The following is a 21,082-nucleotide window of genomic DNA, read 5'->3' as shown; positions in this document are numbered from 1 at the left end:
TGAGGTGGCTGACCTTAGCATGCAGATCATGGGGTATCAGGTTGTGTGCCAGGAAGTGACTTGATCAGCACCTGCACAGGAAGATGACCTTGGATGCAACTCCTTGGAGAAAAAAAGCCAAGCAGCTGCCTAGGTGAGAAGCTGTGGCCATCATCTGAAGGATATGCAGAGCCGGTCTCAACTAGGAAAATGGCAACAGGTGAGAGAATAGGGGATAAAGACAAGCGGTGAAATGATAGGTCGACCAGCCAAATGCTTGCATGTGAGGGGAAGCGAAGAGAGGAATTGAACGGAACGTTGCCAACACTTGAGCCTGGTGACTGAGGAGAGTGGCACTATTTGCAGATTTCAGAGGAAGCATCACGTGAGGGAGGTTGAGGAGTTTGTTTTGTGCACATTGACTCTCAGGTGATGGAGGAGTCCAGCAGGCAGTCGGACTTAGGAGAAAATGTGCCGTTATTCATCTAAACCAGAGAATTGAAATTCTGATGGCAGCTAAAAAATAATGGTTCTACTCTACAAGAAATGAAGTGAAATGGTAAAAAGAAAGAAAGAAAGAAAAAAGCAAAATAATCCACCCAATTAATCCATCTAAAGTGTGTGTGTGTGCAGGCGTGCACTTACCTACTGTTAACAAAGGAAATGGCCAATGGCAAAAACTACTTGAAGCCTGCTTTTAACAAAGTGATTCCTCTCTTTAGAAGGATGAAGTACTCTTGTTTATCAGGAAGATCTCTCTCAACTAGAAAAACAGATTCAGGAACTCAAGCCCAAGGTCCCCACGGCCCTCAGGGGTCATCTCCGGCTTTGCTCTTTGGCTGTCACAGGAAGCAGAAGTGGAAACATTTAAGATGATGGCAGCTCTGCTTTCTTTGGAGAGTTAATTAGCTGGTGAATACTGAGCTCTCTGAGAGGAAACTCAGGTGATCAAAGTATTATTAATTGATGCATCTGGAGAAAGAGAAGCAGCCCCATCTGGACAAACCTTTGATGCTTTTAGCACCAGAATGGAAGAAAGCCCTTTCCTGAAAGCACAGTAAGAAAAGCCTGGTTGAGCTTCTCAGCGAAGTGTAGTAGAATCTACACTCAACCCTACTTAACACCTTCTGTTAAGTATTTATTAAGCCTAGTACAAGTGACAAATATCACATGTGATCGGTTGTCACCAAAACTCATTAAGACAAATGATACTGAATAAGATCACACAGGATAGCTTGCTATCGGAACTACTTACTGCTTCAGGCTGGGTGCCATGGCTCATGCCTGTAATCTCAACACTTTTGGTGACTGAGGCAGGTGGATCACCTGAGGCAAGAAGTTCGAGACCAGCCTGACCAATATGGCGAAACCCCATCTCTACTAAAAATACGAAATTTAGCTGGGTGTGGTAGTGGGTCCCTGTAATCCCAGCTACTCAGGAAGCTGATGCAGGAGAATCACTTGAACCTGGGAGGTAGAGGTTATAGTGAGCCAAGATCGCGCCACTGCACTGCAGCCTGGGCGACAGAGCAAGAGCCTGTCACAAACAAATAAACCACATACTACTCAGTGCTGTCCAGTACAAAATAGAATAGAAGCCACAAGTAATTTTAAACTTTTTTTTGAGATGGAGTTTCCCTCTTGTCTCCCAGGCTGGAGTGCAATGGCATGGTCTTGGCTCACTGCAATCTCCACCTGCTGGTTAGTTTCAAGCGATTCTCCTGCCTCCGCCTCCCAAATAGCTGGTATTACAAAAGCCTGCCACCATGCCCAGCTAATTTATTGCATTTTTAGTAGGAACAGGGTTTTGTCATGTTGGCCAGGCTGGTCTCACACTCTGGACGTCAGGTGATCTGCCTGCCTCAGCCTCCCAAAGTGCTAGGATTACAGGCATGAGCACCCAGCCAATAATTTTAAACTTTCAAGTAGTCACATTTTAAAAAGTAAAAAGAAACAAGTGAAGTTAATTTTAATAATATGTATTATATAACTCAGTGTGTCCAAAAGATTACCATTTCAACATGCAATCAATATTTTAAAATATTGAATTATTTTACTTTTTTTTTGGTATGAAGTCTTCAAAATCCAGCATATACTTAAAGTGTATCTCAATTTTAATGGTTTGATGGTCCCATGTGGCTGATGGCCCAGTTATTGGAAAGCACAGCACCACCTCTTCTGAACAGAAGACTTCAGTCCTTGCTGTTTATACAAACCCATTCTCTAGTTATGGGGGTCACACCTCATTTTCACAATGGCTGATCTTCTGATTAAAAAAAAGACTTCAGGCTGGGTGCAGTGGCTCACACCTGTAATCCCAGCACTTTGGGAGTCCGAGGCGGGTGGATCACGAGGTCAGGAGATAGAGACCATCCTGGCTAACACAATGAAACCTATTAAAACTACAAAACATTAGCTGGGCGTGGTGGCACACACCTGTAGTCCCAGCTACTCGAGAGGCTGAGGCAGGAGAATCCCTTGAACCCAGGAGGTGGAGGCTGCACTGAGCCGAGATCACACCACTGCACTCCAGTCTAGGCAACAGAGCAAGACTCCGTCTCAAAAACGAAACAAAACAGAAACAAACTTTAGACAAGATACATTTAACAGAGTTGATCAGAGCAAGGAACAATTCATGACTTGGGTGACAGTCCAAAGCAAGAGAGGTTCAGAGAGCTCTGCAGCTGTAGCAGCAGGGGGAGTGAGCTTTTATAGGCTGGCATGGAAATAACACAAAGAAAATCTATTTCATTGCTTAGAGTAGAAAGGCGTTACTTGGCTGTTTGTTGGCAATTTCTGGTTGGTGAAGTCTTCAGTTTTGTGTTACTGTTTACATCAGGCTTTGGTCTGCTTACGTAGAAACAAAGTATTAGAGTCACCCCAGTCTAATGGCTTCCCATCCTCATATTTTTTTTAACACCTCAAAATGTGTGACCAATTAATTTGCTAGAGATTTCTTCAAAACCATAAGGTATTTCCTCCTGTTTAAAAGCTACAGGACTCAGGGTCAGACGCGGTGGCTCATGCCTATAATTCTAACACTTGGGAGGGCTGAGGCAAGTGGATCACTTGAGTTCAGGAGTTTGAGATCAGCATGGACCCTATGGCAAAACCCTGTCTCTACTAAAAATACAAAAATTAGCTGGGCATGATGGCATGCCCCTATAGTCCTAGTTACCAGAGAGGCTGAGGCATGGGAATGTCTTGAACCAGGGAGGCAGAGATTGCAGTGGGCTGAATTGTGCCACTGCATTCCTGGGCAACAGAGTGAGACTCCATCTCAAAAATAAAAAATAAAAGCTACAGGTTTCAGTTGACAGGTATTATTTTGTACTGATGGGGTTCGGGATATGCTACCCAAAAATATGGTACTTGACATATTAAATATTGTAGGCTGAAAGACTGTGAGAAAACCAAAGAAGCAGGAAGCTCACTTTCTGACTTTCTTTCACACTTCTCTTCTGACCTTCCCCTGAAGCAGGTCATAAGACCTTTATTTGAGAGGTGCCCTCCCTACACCTGCAGGAAAGGAACGTTCTCATCTTTGAGGATACAAAGACACAGAGAAAAATCTGAACAAATAGACCTTGCTAAGATCTCCCTAGTTTATTACCATTAAATCACCACCCCCACTTATCCAGTCTTATTTCTCCATGACTGCCCATTCTTCACTAAACTTAGCATAAAAATATACTTAAAGTGCTTCTTTGGGTGATTTCTTTAGAAAGGCTCTAAGTACTTAAAATTTAATAACTAAATTTGTATGCTTTTTCTCTTGTTAAGCCATCTTTTGTTATAGGGGCTTGAGACATGAAGCTAGCAATGGATGAGGAAAAGATGTTTCTGTTCCTTACAGTGCAAAGGCAAGCTTGAATCTCAAAATTTAATGGAAAGGGATTGGAGAGAAAAAGAACATTTACTAAGTGTTTTTTCTGTGTGCCGCATATCATGCTATGCACTGCATTTATACTATTTCATGTAAGTCTTACATTCAACTGAGCAGTCCCTATATCACCACCATTTTTCAGTTGGGAAAACTGAGGCTATAAGAGGATAAATGTCTTGCCCAAGTACATATTACCAGTAACAGCTGATGTTACCAGTAAAGGCCCTAATTCTCAGTGGTACTGGTCCTTTTAACTCTGAGCATCATAAGGACAGAGGCCAACCCTATCGGCAGTACTTGGTAGATTTCTGTATCTCTGTCATTGAGCAAGTCACATGGCGTGTGTTACATTGGGCTCTTTTAGTTTTGCCATCTGTAGGCAGCTTGTGCTAATCAGCTCAGTTAGACCCTGTGCCTTAACACAGGACAGAAGGCTTTCTGTATTTCTGCTTTCTGTAATCTTACCTTAGTGTACCGGAAAAATTGGATCACACATGGCTTGGAGAATTAGTGAAAGGTTTTATTGAAGGGGTCTCCTCTGACCGCCCTCGGCCAAACTGCATGTTGTCCTGTTGCAAATGGCCTGCCAATGTCTCTGGTATCTGCCAGTGTTCTCTTCTGCCAATGAATTCCTCTTGACCTCCAGCCACTTGTGTCTGTGCCGTCTAGGGTTTTGGGGTTTTTATAGGCACAGGATAGGGGCATGGCAGGCCAGGGTAGTCTTGGAAAATGCAACATTTGGCCATGAAAACAGAAATGCCTGTCCTCACCTAGGTCCATGGGCACAGGCTTGAGGGTGGAGCCCTAGCCAGGGACAATGCCCTTTTCTACCCAACACTTCCTTGTCCCTGTCCTGTATCAAATGCAGGCCATGTGGTATTCAAGCCTATCTCACATTCACATCAAGGCATGTGGCTCATTGGATGCAGCCCATCCCACTGCCCTCATCCCACCCTACAACAGCACCATGCAGATCTCACTCAGCACAACACTGAACCCACCTATACCTACTGACAGGGTGGGGTAGACAGTGAACCTTATCCACAGACAGAGGCTAAGGGAGCTGCCCACTCTCTACCCTGGGAAGCCCCAGACCCTCTCCTGTTAAATTCTTGTTCCCTCGATTGAGGCTGAGGGATGAGACTTTACTCGTCATCCTGGGGCCAGCCCTTCCTCATGCCCAGCCTTAGGAGAGCCCAGGGAAAAGGGGTGGCAGCCAACAGCAATAGAATATGTTACTGGTGGAGGGTGTCCAGGTTTTTGGCATCTTGAACAAAGAATTGGACAAAACGCACAAACAAAGCAAGGAAAGAATGAGGTAACAAAGCAGAGATTTATTGAAAACGAAAGTACATTCCATAGGGTGGGAGTGGGCCAAGCATAGGGGCTCAAGAGCCTGATTACAGAATTTTCTGGGGTTTTAATACCCTGTAGAGGTTTCCATTGGTTACTTGGTGTGTGCCCTATGTTAATGAAGAGGATGAAGTCAAGATACAAAGTCATTTACTTGGTGTATGCCCTGTGTAAATGGAAAGGATATTTCCTGTCATAGCTGAAGTGTTTCCATTTGATTTAGTTCTAGGAAGTCAGTGCGAATTGGCCTTATGTTCCCTGCCTCCAGACCCTATTCTCCTGCCTCAATAATACTACATTTTAAAAAGTGGTTGAAGAGGGCTCCTCATTGCAGTGGACAAAAAGGGCAATGGGCTAGTTAAGAAGAGGGGTCAAGAAAAGTGTGAGATGGAACAAATGGTGGGGACCTGCAACCTGCAGAGTCCTGCAGCTGATCTGCAAAGTGAAGGAGGCAGGAGCTGGCTTCCCTCTTCTGCCCGCCCCTCCTGTCTGCTCATCCGCAAGGCTCACCTGCCCTTTCTTCCTCAACTGGTCAAAAATGGGACCCTGATTTGTATGTACTCTCTGCTTACTTTACCCGATTTATTTCCCTTTCAAGAGTATAAGCTGAGGGCAGAGACTTGACTTGGGTTTATATCTTGCACCACTCTTATCACAGTGCTTTGCACATCGTAGGCAATCCACACCATCTGGTGGATTTAATGACAATGATCTGGGGTGCCCTGTGAATTTAAGGTTGCAGAGGGTTTAAGCGTAAAAAGACACCGAATATTGAGACATTCGTTTGCATTTGAGAGAGAGGAGTGGGAGGAGGATACAGAGAGGGACTGAATTGGGACAAGAGGTGCAAGTGGGGTACAGTCTGAAGACCCTTGAACAGCCCTGGAGAAATCCGAGACAGAGCATTATCTCGTTATCACATTAAAGAGCTTGGATGACTGCTTTTTGTTGACAGATACCTGTTTGATGTGACAAAAGAACACGGGGAGGGAAGTTTGCTCCAGCTTCCTGTGTAATTGCTCTGCATTTCACAAAGAAAGCACTCTACATCTCAAGAAAATAAGTGAATGTGTAGTAATTAATTGCCCCAGATTCTACAAAAAATGATAAAAAGAAGAAGATAATATAGCTTAAGTAACCATTTAACTATTGGAAACATCCAAAGACAGTTACCATCATCAGGGGAAATAACAAAAGGCCCAAGCCGGTTTTCTGCGGCAGGCACAGAATGTGGTAGAAAGAGCACGGGTTTAGGGGTCAGAAGACCTGGGCTGACATTTTTTGCAGCACCACGGAGTAGCTTATGTGCTCTTAGTCTTAGACAAGTCATCTACACTCATAAACTATGTTTGTTCCTCTGCAAAATGGGGATAATAACTGTCTCCATTATAAATATTAAGAAACAGAAAGTGTATAAAGAACTCAGTACAGTGCCTGGATTATAGAAGGTGCCCTTATTGTGAAATCCCTTTATTCTATCTCCATCCAAAATGGTAGCAGTACCTGGTGGGCCAGCTGCTATTAATTTGCTAGCAGGTTGATAGCCTCAATTTGTTTCCAAACAAAATGCATTAAATAATTTACAGTTCCACAGCATCCACAGGGAAAACTGATAGGATTGGGTATTTTCATAAAATATGGAGGAAAGGAGGCACCTAGAGCCATTAAGCAAATTAGGAGGCTCAAACCGCAAAGGAAAACACTGGCATGCTTTCTCTCCTCACTAGGACTCGGCACTGCACTTGTTCACTAGTCTATGAGAGTGAGAACTGCTGAGTACAAAAAGAGCTCCACTGGCCCCCATTTCTGCTGCTTTCTCTTACCCCTGGTCCATAGCTCCATTAGTACACAATCACACTGTATTACAACACCCACCCAGCTTTACGAGTCATCTGGACTTAATTCACTTTCGCCTGCTAGACCATGGGTTAGCCCAGGCACATTTTTAAGAAACTCTTTTTGTCTTCCTAAGGGAAATTCCAGGAATCTAGAAGCTTCTGTGTAGTATGTAAATTACAGAGAAAGACGACCATTTTCCAACTGAAATATGACCCCTTTTGGTGCTGTGATGAGGTCACAGCCTGTTCACAGGGTCTTTAAGTGATAGCTACCCTCAGAGGAACCGTTAGGAAGGCAAGGGAGAGCTGAACCCACATTGCATTATTTAAGAATCTGCCATCATCTTGCTAAGTCATTCCTTTTTTTCTTTTTTTTGAGACAGAGTATCACTCTGTCTCCTAAGCTGGAGTGCCGTGGCGAGATCTCAGCTCACTGCAACTTCTGCTCCAGGGTTCAAGTGATTCTCCTGCCTCAGCCTCCTGAGTATTCTCCTCCTCAGCCACCCTTCCTGGGATTACAGGTGCCCGCCACCACTCCTGGCTAATTTTTGTATTTTTAGTAGAGATGGGGTTTCACCATGTTGCCCACGCTGGTCTCAAACCCCTGACCTCAGGTGTTCTGCTCCCCTCAGCCTCCCAAAGTGCTGCAAGTGCTGGGATTACAGGCATGAGCCGCCGTGTCTGGACTTATTCTCCCTGCCCCCACATTTTTTTTTTTTTTTGACTCTCAGCCTTTCTCAGCAGCTCTGTAACCATTGTTCTTTGAGAGGGAGTTCCTGTTCCTCTCTTCTAGTAGAGCAGCTCCAAGTTTATGGAATCAGATTTCTTTAATTTGCTGTTTTTACTTCAGAAATTTGCTGTGTGCCTACTGGAGTTTCCTTAAGAAGAATGTTTGATTTTCTGGTTATAGTCTAGAGTTGAACAGTGGTGGCTTCATCCTTGTTTTGCATTTCTATGCATTACGCATGCGGTGATACTTCCTCACCTTAGAGGCTTTGGTCTTTGAGTGGTAGAGCTCAGAATTGTAGCTTTGACAGTCTATAGCCTAGATTCCACAGTTCGTCACATAATTAAAATGCCTGTGCTCCTTTGCCCTCAATTAATACATCAGTGGGCCTGCTTAACAATGAAATTTATTCAGTTTCTGTATCTATCATCTGAAATCATGAATAAGGTAGGTGGGTAGCCCTGGTGATCCTAATAGTAGACCAGCATTTGTTTGGGGGAGGGGAGACAGGTTAGGGTGGGAAGGGATAATCAGACCGCAAACCCAACTCCTGTGCCCTGTAGGAGAGGAAACTGTCTCCTTCCAACTTAAGTGCATTGGCCGGGGCTCCAAAAGACAAATTTATTTAATATAAGTTTTATATGACACAGGAGCCTTCATAAGTAAGACCTGAAGAAGTGGCTAAACCTGAGGTTTTTTTTGTTTTTTGTTTTGTTTTGTTTTGAGACAGAGTCTCGCTCTGTTGCCAGGCTGGAGTGCAGTGGTACAATCTCGGCTCACGGCAACCTCCAACTCCCTGGTTCAAGTGATTCTCCTGCCTCAGCCTCCCAAGTAGCTGGGATTACAGGCATGCGCCACCACACTAAGCTAAATTTTTGTTTTTTTTAGTAGAGACGAGGTTTCACCATGTTGGCTAGGATGCTCTCGATCTCCTGACCTCATGATCTGCCCACCTCGGCCTCCCACGTGTTGAGATTACAGGCATGAGCCACCACGCCCAGCCAAACCTGAGTATCTTTTAGTAGAAGGTTTGATGAAGGGCAGAAAATTGTGGAGAAATACTTTAGGGCAAAAAGCAAATGATCTAATGGTAATAAACTGAGGGAAACTTACAAAGGCCTGCTCAGTGTCACTTCTGTGTCTTCAAAGATAAGAATTTTGTTTCTGTCACATGCAGGGTGGGCACCTCCCACATTAGTCTTCTGTCCTGCTTCAGAAGAAGGTCAACAAGTCCTTTTTAGGTTTTATCACCTGCTGCAGAAGGTTGGGGAGGGTGGATGGCGGTCAGAGTGACCTTTCAGCTTCCGTGGTTTTCGAAAATTCTTTCAGCGTAAAATATTCAGTACAACAAGGTGACATTTTGCGGAAGCATTTCTCAAACCCTATCATCCCCAGGTAAGTTCTGGGCACCAACTAATATCCCAACGATGGAAGTTTGCTAAGGACTTAAAGCCAATAGCTGTATTAACACTTAAAGGTAAGTGGACTTGTCTTCGATCCTGCATGACATGACCTCCCCGCAACTTTTTTTTTTTTTGAGATGGAGTCTCTCTCTGTTGCCCAGGCTGAAGTGAGTGGCGCAATCTCGGCTCACTGCAACCTCTGCCTCCTGTATTCAAGCAGTTCTCCTGACTCAGCATCCCGAGTAGCTGGGACTATAGGCGCCCACCACCGGGCCTGGCTAATTTTTTCTATTTTTATTAGAGACCGGGTTTCACCATGTTAGCCAGGATGGTCTCAATCTCCTGACCTCGTAATCTGCCCACCTTGGCCTCCCAAAGTGCTGGGATTACAGGCATGAGTCACCACGCCTGGTCATGACCTTCCATTTTAAAGCACCTGATCCTTTTTTGGACAATGTCTGGCCCATGCTCTCGTTGGTGTCCAGTGTTCTTTTCCCCTGGGTTGAGGTGCTTGCCTCTGCTCTTTCTTCTTGCCCTCCCTCATCTGTTTCCTTCCCCCTGGAAACAGTATTGCTGCTTCCCATCTGAGTTTGCTTATGCAATCAAGACTCAGCATATTCCATGGTGCATTCTTTTCTCTCCCTATCTTTCCCCTCTGTTCATCTATTTCTTTCTAAGCAATTCAAATGACAACCTCTTCCTACAATGGCAGCCTCTCTGGTAGGTGCTGTTGTAAAACAATATAGATCTTTTTCTTCTTTACTCAGAAAAACTAATGTCTTTTGTGGTCGGAAGAAAATTAGTAGCAGCTGAAAGTGGAAGTTTAATGACACAACAACCTAATTGTTATTCAGTTTAACTTTAAATCCTACCTCCTCTTCCACAAGTTCCTATGAATTCATCAGCTAAATAATGTGGCTTCTACTAAAGATTCTGACATCTAATTCTCTGCCTGTGCAGGTTTATTGCCAGGGTGAAAAATACTTTGTCTTTTTATTTTCATTTTGAAGAACAAGCATAATGAAAATATAAAATATTGTTTAGGATGTATCTACGAAGATTTGGCAGCTTCTTTGAGAAGCGGTTAGATGAAGAAATCTGGATCAAATTTAGAAGTCTTCTAGCTTTAAGTCATTATTTCAATACGTATGAGCTGATTAGATGGGGAGAAGATCTAGCTGTAGTTATAACTATGATCCGTGTCCACCTATTTATTTTAAGAAGTTTAACGTAAAGAGTACGTTTTGACATAACAAAAGATTAGAAATTAGCCATGTAACTGTGTAAAATGTGATGGTTGTTATCCTTGAAATAGGCTGGGTTTACAATGCTCGTGCCTGGCTGGCTACCTAATGTAACAAGGGGATGCAATCCCTAGGAGAGAGGACTAAAAGCAAGAGCAAGAGAAATAGAACTCTTAGGTAGTCCCAGATTGGTGTTATAGCTCTCATTCGCTTCTGATGATAGAGTTTGCTTAATGTAATCCAGCCCTGGGTCCACTTCTTATATCCACATTATAAATGTATTTCTGTGGCTGAGTGATACATAAACAGTGCTTAATGTCTTGTCTGGATTCAGGGATACTGGAGAAACCCTCCTGGAGCCTTTAAGCTGCTGGTAGTGTAAAATCCTCTTACTTGTCTGCATATAATAACTACATTAATCACTACTCAGTAAGAGACGTTGGTCTTTTACATCAAGTTTTTCCTTTGGAATCTTAGCCTTTAAAAAACACACACACGCCTCAGAATTTCCCTTCTCCTTCTTTCCCCACAGTTCCCTTCCACATACCAAAAAATTAAAAGAGGAAGAAGGACGAGGAGGAGGAGGAGGACAAGAAAGGAAAGCACAGGAGACATGACTCCTGGGTCTCTCTCACTTAACCCTCAACTTCCAAACAGGATGTAAGTACCATGGTGAATATCTCTCTAGACAAACTAGTTTTGTTGGCACCTTTCAAATTGTTGTCTTTATGTTCACATATCATTCTTATTGGACAGGAGCCCAGCAGGAAACATTTGGCCCACTCAAAATTCTGAAGAGAATTTAATAAAGGGACTATTTACACAATTGTGGGCAAGGTTAAGGAAACCAAGAGAGGATGCTGAGGTGACCAGGGTCTAGCCACAGCAGGAAGCTGAAGGATCAAGAGAAGCAAAAATATATTTCTTAAAAGCAGTAGTATCTTTTCAACAGATGATGTTGGGACCACTGGATATTCACATACAGAAGAATGAAACTGAACCCTTATCTCACACCATATATAAAAATCAACTCAAAATGGATTAAAAACTGACCAGGCATGGTGGCTCATGCCTGTAATCCTAGAACTTTGGGAGGCCATGGAAGGTGGATCACCTGAGGTCAGGAGTTCAGGACCAGCCTGGCCAACATGGAAACCCTGTCTCTACTAAAGATACAAAAATTATCTGGGTGTAGTGGCACATGCCCATAGTCCCAGCTACTCAGGAGGCTGAGGCAGGAGAATTGCTTGATCCCAGGAGGCAAAGGTTACAGTGAGCTGAGATTGCACCACTGCACTCCAGCCTGGTGACAGAGCAAGACTCTGTCTCAACAACAATGAAAAAGGATTACAAACTTAAACATAAGACCTCAAACTGCAAAACTACTAGAAGAAAGCACAGGGAAAAAGTTATTCTTTTAAAAAAAATTTATATATATATATATATTTTTTTTAATTTACTTATTATATTTTATGTTCTGAGGTACATGTGCAGATCATGCAGGTTTGTTACATAAGTATACATGTACCATGGTGGTGGTTTGCTACATCCATTGCTCCGTCATCTACATTAGGTATTTTTCCTAATGCTATCCTTCCCCAATCCCCCCACCCCCTGCTATTCTTCCCCTAGCCCGCCAACCCCCAGACCCCAGTGTGTGATGTTCCCCTCCCTGTGTCTGTGTGTTCTCATTGTTCAACACCCACTTATGAGCGAGAACATGCAGTGTTTGGTTTTCTGTTCTTGTGTCAGTTTCATCCATGTCCCTGCAAAGGACATGAATTCATCCTTTTTTATGGTTGCATAGTATTCCATGGTATATATGTGCCATATTTCCTTTTTATAGTCTATAATTGATAGGCATTTGGGTTAGTTCCAGGTCTTTGCTATTGTGAACAGTGCTGCAGTAAACATACATGTGCATGTGTCTTTATAATAGAATGATTTATGATCCTTTGGGTATATACCCAGTAATGGAATTGCTGGGTCAAATGTTATTTCTATTTCTAGATCCTTGAGGAATTGCCACACTGTCTTCCACAATGGTTGAATTAATTTACACTCCCACCAACAGTGTAAAAGCATTCCTATTTTTCCACATCCTCTCCAGCATCTGTTGTCTTGTGATTTTTTAATTATCGCCATTCTAACTGGCATGAGGTGGTATCTCAATGTGGTTTTGATTTGCATTTCTCTAATGACCAGTGATGATGAGCTTTTTTTCATATGTTTCTTGGCCGCATAAATATCTTTTTTTGAAAAGTGTCTGTTCATATCCTTTTCCCACTTTTTGATGGGGTTGTTAGTTTTTTTCTTATAAATTTGTTTCAGTTCTCCATAGATTCTGGATATTAGCCCTTTGTCAGATGAGTAGATTGCAAAAATTTTTTCCCATTCTGTTGATTGCTGGTTCATTCTATTGATAGTTTCTTTTGCTGTGCAGAAGCTCTTAAGTTTAGTTAGATCCCATTTGTTTATTTTGGCTTTTGTTGCCATTGCTTTTGGTGTTTTAGTCATGAAGTCCTTGCCCATGCCTATGTCCTGAATATTTTCACCTAGGTTTTCTTCTAGAGTTTTTATGGTGTTAGGCCTCATGTTTAAATCTTTAATCCATCTAGAGTTAATTTTGTATAAGGTGTAAGGGATCCAGTTTCAACTTTCTGCATATGGCTAGCCAGTTTTCCCAACACCATTTATTAAATAGGGAGTCCTTTCCCCATTGCTTTTTTTTGTCAGGTTTGTCAAAGTGGTACTGATTGATCATATATCAAAATAATAAGAGCTATTTATGACAAACCCACAGTCAATATCATGCTGAATGGGCAAAAACTGGAAGCATTCCCTTTGAAAACTGGCACAAGAGAAGGATGCCCTCTTTCACCACTCCTATTCAAGATAGTATTGGAAGTTCTGGCTAGGGCTCTCAGGCAAGAGAAAGAAATAGCGTATTTGAATAAAAAGAGAGGAAGACAAATTGTTCCAATGAGGGAGGAGACCCTTAATCATCCTTAAGCATCTTTCCATACTACATTTCAATAGGAGAAGTAAAGCCTGACAGACCAGTCACCACCTTAAATGCCCTCCTATAGATCCACAGACATTGTACGGAGGAATCTTTCTGGAAGGAATTGTTTTTACTTAAATAAGATCAAACCCCCGACCTAAGTCACTATGCCCCATGACTACTCCACAGCCTAAGACCCTTTCACATGTAAATTCTAGAGTTGTAAGCCCAAGACCCTTTCATATGTAATTTCTAGAGTTTTGAGCCTTTAAAAGGTCAGGGACTTTCTCTGTGAGCTTGAGCTTGGCTTTTAGGCAGCTATGCCACTTTGCTCCCAGCCAAATAAATCACCCCCTCCTTCCCAGTTCTGTGTTTGAGAGGTTTGTTTCCCGGCCTTTTCCTGCTTCACCTGTTTGCAGATGTCTTAATTGTATATTTAGAAAACTCCATCATCTCAGCCCAAAATCTCCTGAAGCTGTTAAGCAACTTCGGCAAAGTCTCAGGATACAAAATCAATGTGCAAAATCGCAAGCATTCCTATACACCAATAACAGACAAACAGAGATACAAGTCATGAGTGAACTCCCATTAACAATTGCTACAAAGAGAATAAAATACCTAGGAATACAACTAACAAGGGACGTCAAGGACCTCTTCAAAGAGAACTATAAACCACTGCTTAAGAAAATAAGAGAGGACACAAACAGATGGAAAAACATTCCATGCTCATGAATCAATATCATGAAAATGACCATACTGCCCAAAGTAATTTATAGATTCAATGCTATCCCCATCAAGCTACCAATGACTTTCTTCATAGAATTGGAAAAAACCACCTTTAACTTCATATGGAACCAAAAATGAGCCTGCCTCTCCAAGACAATCTTAAGTGAAAAAAACAAAGCTGGAGGCATCACACTACATTACTTTAAACTATCTTACAAGGCTATTGTAGTCAAAACAGCATGGTACTGTTACCAAAACAGAGATATAAACCAATGGAACAGAACAGAGGCCTCAGAAGGAAAAAAATTATTCATAACATTGGTCTTGATGTAAGCCAAAAATAAAACTCTAAGCTATTCCCCTCACTCCCAACTGACTGAATAGAATACTGTCTCAGCCAAGGACATTCCAAAGTAAACCTGAAAAACTAGTTCAGGCCCTGATCAGAAGAGGGGGTCAGACATTATACTCTCCTCCCTTTGGAATACAGGCACAACTGACCAGCATTAACATTAAAACAGAGAGCTTAGGACTGACAAAATAGACTCTTTGTAACAATAAGATAGTGAATTCCAACCTGACTCTAGTATAGCAGCACATGACAGATAGCAGGTCTTTGATTTGAGAGAAATCAAAGTATTTTATCCCAAAATATATTTCTTTGACATATTTTGAAATGGCCCTGCAAAACTGTCTCTTGCAGGGAAAATTTACATTCTGTAAATAATCCCCTTCCATTTCCAGATCTTTTCCTGATCCAGGAGAGAACTAACTAACAGTCTGGCACCTTTTTAGATCTGATAGGAGACATGCACCATCCATTCTCTCTGAAGCCTGCTACCTGGAGGCTTCATCTACATAATAAAAACTATGGTCTCCACAACCTGTTATCTTAACCCAGACACTCCTTTTATTGACTCTAGGTCTTTAGATAAGAACGTCACTATTTCAACCAATTGCCAATCAGAAAATCTTTGAATCCACTTCTGATCTTGAATCCTGCACTTTGAGTTCTTCCATCTTTTCAGACTGAACCAATGTACACCTTACATGTATTGATTGATATCTGATTGCAACTTCTGTCCCCCTAAAATGTATAAAATCAAGCTGTAGCCAACCACCTTGGGTACATGTTCTCAGACCTTCCTGGGGAACGTGCCATGGGCCTTGGTCACTTATATTTGGCTCAGAATAAACCTTTTTAAATATTTTGTGATTTGACTCTTTGTTGACATTGGTCTCAGCAACAATTTTTTGGATATGACACAAAAGCAAAGATAAACAAGTGGCATTGCATCAAAATGAAAAGGTTCTGCACAACAGAGGAAAGAGTCAACAGAGTGAATGAGAGAAAATGTTTACAAACCACATATTTAATAAGGTGATAACATCCAAAATGTATAGTGAACTCATGTAACTCAATAGCAAAGAGCACAAATAACCTAATTAAAAAATGAGCAAAGGACCTGGATAGTTTGCTTTTTCAAAGAGGACATACAAATGGCAAATAGGAATATGAAAAGATGCTCAGCATCGCTAATTTTCAAGGGAAACAGGTGTTGGAGAGTGATATGGTTTGGCTCTGTGTCCCCATAAAAATCTCATGTTGAGCTGTGATCCCCAGTGTTGAAAGTGGAGCTGGTGGGAGGTGATTTGATCATGGGGGTGGTTTCTACTGGTTTAGCACCATCTCCCTAGTACTGTGTCATGATAGAGTTCTTGTGAGATCTGGTTGTTTATAAGTGCATGGCACCTCCCCCTTTGCTCTCTCTCCTGCCAGCCATATGAAGATGTGCTTGCTTCCCCTTCACCCTCCACCATGATTGTAAGTTTCCTGAGGCCTCCCCAGAAGCCGAAGCATGTACAACCCACAGAACCAGGAGCCAATTAAACCCCTTTTCTTTATAAATTACCCAGTCTCAGGTATGTCTTTATAGCACTGTGAGAATGGATTAATTCACTGAATGCATTAATTCAGTGAGGATGTGGAGAAAATTGAATCCTTGTACACTGCTGGTAGGAATGCAAATTGATACAGCTATTATGAAACACAGTATAGAATTTTCTAAAAAAATGAAAAATAGAGCTATCCTGTGATCTGGCAACTCCACCAGTGGATATATATCCAAAGGAAATGAAATCAGGATTTTGAAGGGATAGCTACATTCCTGTGTTTATTGTAACGGTATTCACAACAACCAAGATACAGAAACAACCTGAATGCCCATTGACAGTTGAATGTATAAAGAAAATGTCATATATATATATATATATATATATGGTGTATATATATATATATATATATGGTGTATATATATATGTATACCATATATTTATGTGCCATATATATGGTATATGCCATATATGTATGGTATACATATATATATAGTATGTAATATATAAAAAATTGTGTGTTTTTTTTTTTGAGATGGCATCTTGCTCTGTCATACAGGCTGGAGTGCAGTGACATGATCTTGGCTCACTGCAACCTCCACCTTCTGGGTTCAAGCAATTCTCCTGCCTTGGCCTCCTGAGTAGCTGGGACTACAGGTGCATGCCACCACACCCAGCTAATTTTTGTATTTTTAGTAGAGATGGGCTTTTAACATGTTGGCCAGGCTGGTCTCAAACTCCTGACCTTCAGTGATCTGCCTGCCTCAGTCTCCCAAAGTGCTGGGATTACAGGAATGAGCCACCACACCTGGCCAGTATAAATCATTGTTGATTGTGGTGTTTGATGCACATAAGTTTTCTATTTTGATGTAATCTTGCAACTTTTCTGTCTTTGCTTTTGTTTCCTGTACTTTTGTGTCATATCCAATTATATGTATTATACAAACACACACACACACACACACATATGAAGTGAAATATTATTTAGCCTCAAGAAGAAAAGAAATCCTGTCATTTGCAACAACATGGATGAACCTGGAAGAAATGCTAAGTGAAATAAGTCAAACACTAAAAGGCAAACAGTGCATGACCTCATTTATATGTAGAATCTTAAAAAAGTGAAACTCATAGCAACAGAGAGTAGAATGATGGTTGCCAGGGGCCTGAGAGAGGAGGAAAAGGTAAGATTTTGGTTAAACTGTACAAAATTTCAGTTAAGTAAAATGACTAAGTTCAGGAGATCTAGTGTTTGGCATAGTGAGTATAATGAACAATACAGTATTGTGAACTAAAATTCACTAATAGAGTAGATCTTAAGTGTTCTCACCACACACACACACACACGAAAGAAAATGATAATTATATAAGGTGTTATGTTAATCAGCGTGATTGTAGTGATCATTTTACAATGTGTACTTACATCAAAACATCGGTTGTATACCTTAAATATATATAATTTTTATTTTTCAATTATACCTCAGTGAAGCTGAAGAAAAAGAGAACAGTTTAATGATTTTGGATTTGGCAATGATTTTTTGGAAATGACAGCAAAAGCATAGGCAACAAAAGTAAAAATAGATACACTGGATTACGTCACAATTAAAAACTTCTGTGCACCAAAAGTCACAATCAACAAAGTGAAAACACAACCCATAGAATGGGAGGAAAAAACACTTGCCAACCATAGATCTGATAATAAGTTAATATCCAAAATATACAAAGAACTCCTACAACTCAATAACAACAAAGCAAATAACCCAATTTAAAAATGGGCAAAGGACTTGAATAGACAATACACCAAAGAAGATATGCACATTGACAGATGAGCACACGGAAAGATGCTGAACCATCATCAATAATTAGGGAAATGGAAATGGAAACCACAATGAGAAATAATCTTCCACCCATTAGGATGACTGCTATAAAAAACAGAACATAAGTGTTGATGAGAATGTAGCAAAATTGAATCCCTTGTGCAGTGTTGGTAAGAATGTAAAATGGTGCAACCACTATGGAAAACTATATGGGATGTTCCAAAACTAGTGTTTTACCATATGATCTAGCAGCTCAACTTATGGGTATACCTCAAACAATTGAAAGCAGGATCTTGAATGGATATTTGCACACCCACATTTATAGCAATATGATTCATAATAGTGAAAAGGTGGAAGCAACCTGTGTCCACTGACAGATGAGTGGACAAGCACAATGTGGTCTATCCATAAATTGAAATGTTATTCAGCCTTAAAAAGGAAGGACATTCGGACAGAGGCTACAACATAGATGAACCTTAATGACATTCTGCAAAGTGAAATAAATCAGTAACAAAAAGGCACATACTGTATGATTTCACTCAGATGAGATATTTAGTCAAATTCATAAAAGCAGAAAGTAGAATGGTGGTTTCCAGGGACGAGGGGAGAAAGGATTAGGAAATTACTGTTTAGCAGGAATGGACTTTCAATTTTGCAGAAAAATCTGGAGACAGGTGGAATGCGCTGCAATGTGAATGTATTAATGCCAGTGAACTATACACTTAAACATATTTAAAAGGTAAAATTCACGTTATGTGTATTTTACCACATTTTTTTTGAAAAGCTGTAGCATTAAGAGCAACTCAATACCTAAAGAGTTAAAATTAAAGTTTTCTGAAATGGTTTCTCTTCAAAAGAATTTTGTAAAAGCCCATAAATCACTTTCTGAATAAATTTACAGTCAAGATGGACTCTTGAGTAGCTTAATTTGGTCAGGAATGAAAATCAGAACAAGACGAAGTGATAACTTCTTGAGGAGGCCTCAATAATGAATTGAAAAATGCCCTACATCTCAATTTATTTATAATGGAAATACCAAGCCTACTCAGAGCTGTTTGTATCTGCAAGACTATCTACATAACCATAAATAATTCAAACACAAAATCACTCACCTTGATATCCAAAGGCAATGGGGGGCAAAGGTCAGGCTTCTGTCTTATTCCTCACATGGCTATGGATTTTTGTCTCCCAGAAATGCATATTGCTGATGTCCTGTGCCTCACCAGAAGGCCCTGTGTGAAGTGACTCAGGGTGTGATTCTCTCTTTATCATACTCTTCCCATTTTAAACATTTAATGTTTGATTTGAAGGGGAAAGGATTTCAAAGCTGCTTCTTATTTACTTGTATTTTTCATGCAAGTATGGCTCTTTTTGCTACTATTATCATTTTATTTCTATGTACATCCTAGACTTTTTAGTATTTCTTGATGGTTTGCATCATTACAGACTTTAAGGAAGCCAGGAGCACTTTCCAGACAGTGGCGCATGGAGGAGGAAATTCAATAGAGCATCCATGAGGCCCGCTTGGCTGGATGGGAAGACTGGTACAGCAACATTCACAGTTGTAAGGTTTGTTCTTTCCCTTTAAGAGATTCCAAAGAACTTTCTGTTTCCCATGGTTTGAATGTCTCCTCCAAAACACATGTTGAAACTTGGTTGCCATTGTGAGGTATTAAGAGGTGGGGCCTTTGAGAGGTGACTGGGCCATGAGGACCCTGTCCTCATGAATACATTATGTTTTTATCATGGGAGTGAGTTAGTTATTTGGGAGTTTGGCCCCCTTTTCCTCTCTTTCTTGTGCCCTCTGACCCTCTCTTGCCCTTCTGCCTTCTGCCCTTCCATATGACCCTCGTCAGATGTGGCACCATGCTCTTGAACTTCCCACCCTCCAGCACTGTAAGAAATAAAAATCTTTCCCTTGTAAGTTACTGTCTTTGGTGTTCTGTTATAGCAGCGGAAAACAGACTAAGATGCTGTCCTTTACTTAGAAACTTTCCGTAAGTGTTACATGCTGTGATAGTTAATTTTGTCCATTTGAGTGGGCCATGGGGTGCCTAGATATTTGGTCAAGTCCTTATTCTGGGTGTATCTGTGAGGGTGTTTCTAGATGAGGTTAACATACAAATGGGTGGACTGATGAAAGCAGATTGTCCTCCCTAGTGTGGTACGCTTCATCAAATTAATTAAAGACCTGAATAGAACAAAAAAGCCGAGTAAGCGGAAACTTTGTCTGCCTGGCTTCTTGAGCTGAGACTTTGGTTTTCCCCTGCCTTCAGACTGGCACTTACACCATCGGCTCTCCTGGTTCTCAGGTGTTTGGACCTGTACTGGAATTGTACCACCTGTTCTCCTGAGTGTCCAGCTTGCCAACTGAAGATCATGAAATTCTCAGTTTTCAAAATTGCATGAGCCAATTTCTTATAATATGTGTGTATGTATCTATATCCCGTCCTATTCATTCTGTTTCTCTGGAGAACCCTGACTATGAATACTTGCACTGAGGGAAAGAATTGCAGCTTCTTTTTTGGCCTTTATAGCAGCAAAGATTTGTTTCTTATGGAATATAGTTCTCATAGTAGCAAAGACTGTTATGAAACTAATCACTTCAGTGAGAGTCAGAAAATAGAGATTCTAACCACAATCTTTTACTAACCAGTTGAGTGAGACTGTAGGCATCTCACATCCGACATACATCTAGACGCTGTATGTATAAGTTAACTTTTACTGCATTCCAAACCATCTCAAATATTAGTGGCTTAAAATAGCCATTGATTTAGGTTATGATTCTTTGGGTTGACTGAGCAGTTCTTCTGGTCTGAGTCATCTCAACTGATTTTGACGGTGCTCCCTCATAAATCAGTGAGGCAGCTGGCTCCGGATAATCTCGGCTGGCTTCATTCTCATGTCTGGCAATGGGATGTGGTTGGCCAGGCCCACAAGGGAAACTGGTCCCAGCATCTCTCGTTATCCGGCAGGCTAGCCTAAGTTTCTTCACAAGGCGGTCACGGCATTCCCAAGAGCAGCCAGTGCCCAAGCATTTGTGCCACAGTTGCTGCTGTGCTGTTGGCCGAAGCAAGTTTCATGGTCAAGCTCAGATTTCAGGGGTGCAGAAATAGACTCCGCCTCTTAACTGGAGGAGCTACAGAGTCACCTTGCAAGGGTCGTGCGTGCAGGGATGGGAAGAATTGGTAGCTGTGTTCACGATCTAGCACACT

The 21,082-nt window shown here is 41.4% G+C and overlaps 1 long non-coding RNA gene across 3 annotated transcripts in view; it reads right to left on the bottom strand.

The window, feature by feature from the left end:
* LOC118143779 (uncharacterized) overlaps positions 1-20,580 on the bottom strand; it is a 100,708-nt gene extending 80,128 nt beyond the window's left edge. For all 3 annotated transcript variants that reach the window (XR_013524249.1, XR_013524250.1, XR_013524247.1), the window contains exon 1: positions 18,980-20,580. This is a non-coding gene — a long non-coding RNA (uncharacterized LOC118143779). The remainder of the gene's footprint in view (positions 1-18,979) is intronic.
* Between the last annotated feature and the right edge of the window lie 502 nt (positions 20,581-21,082).

This window comes from Callithrix jacchus, chromosome 11 (assembly GCF_049354715.1).
Source record: "Callithrix jacchus isolate 240 chromosome 11, calJac240_pri, whole genome shotgun sequence".
Classification (NCBI taxonomy): Eukaryota; Metazoa; Chordata; class Mammalia; order Primates; family Cebidae; genus Callithrix; species Callithrix jacchus.
This window is presented reverse-complemented; position numbering and strand designations above follow the sequence as displayed.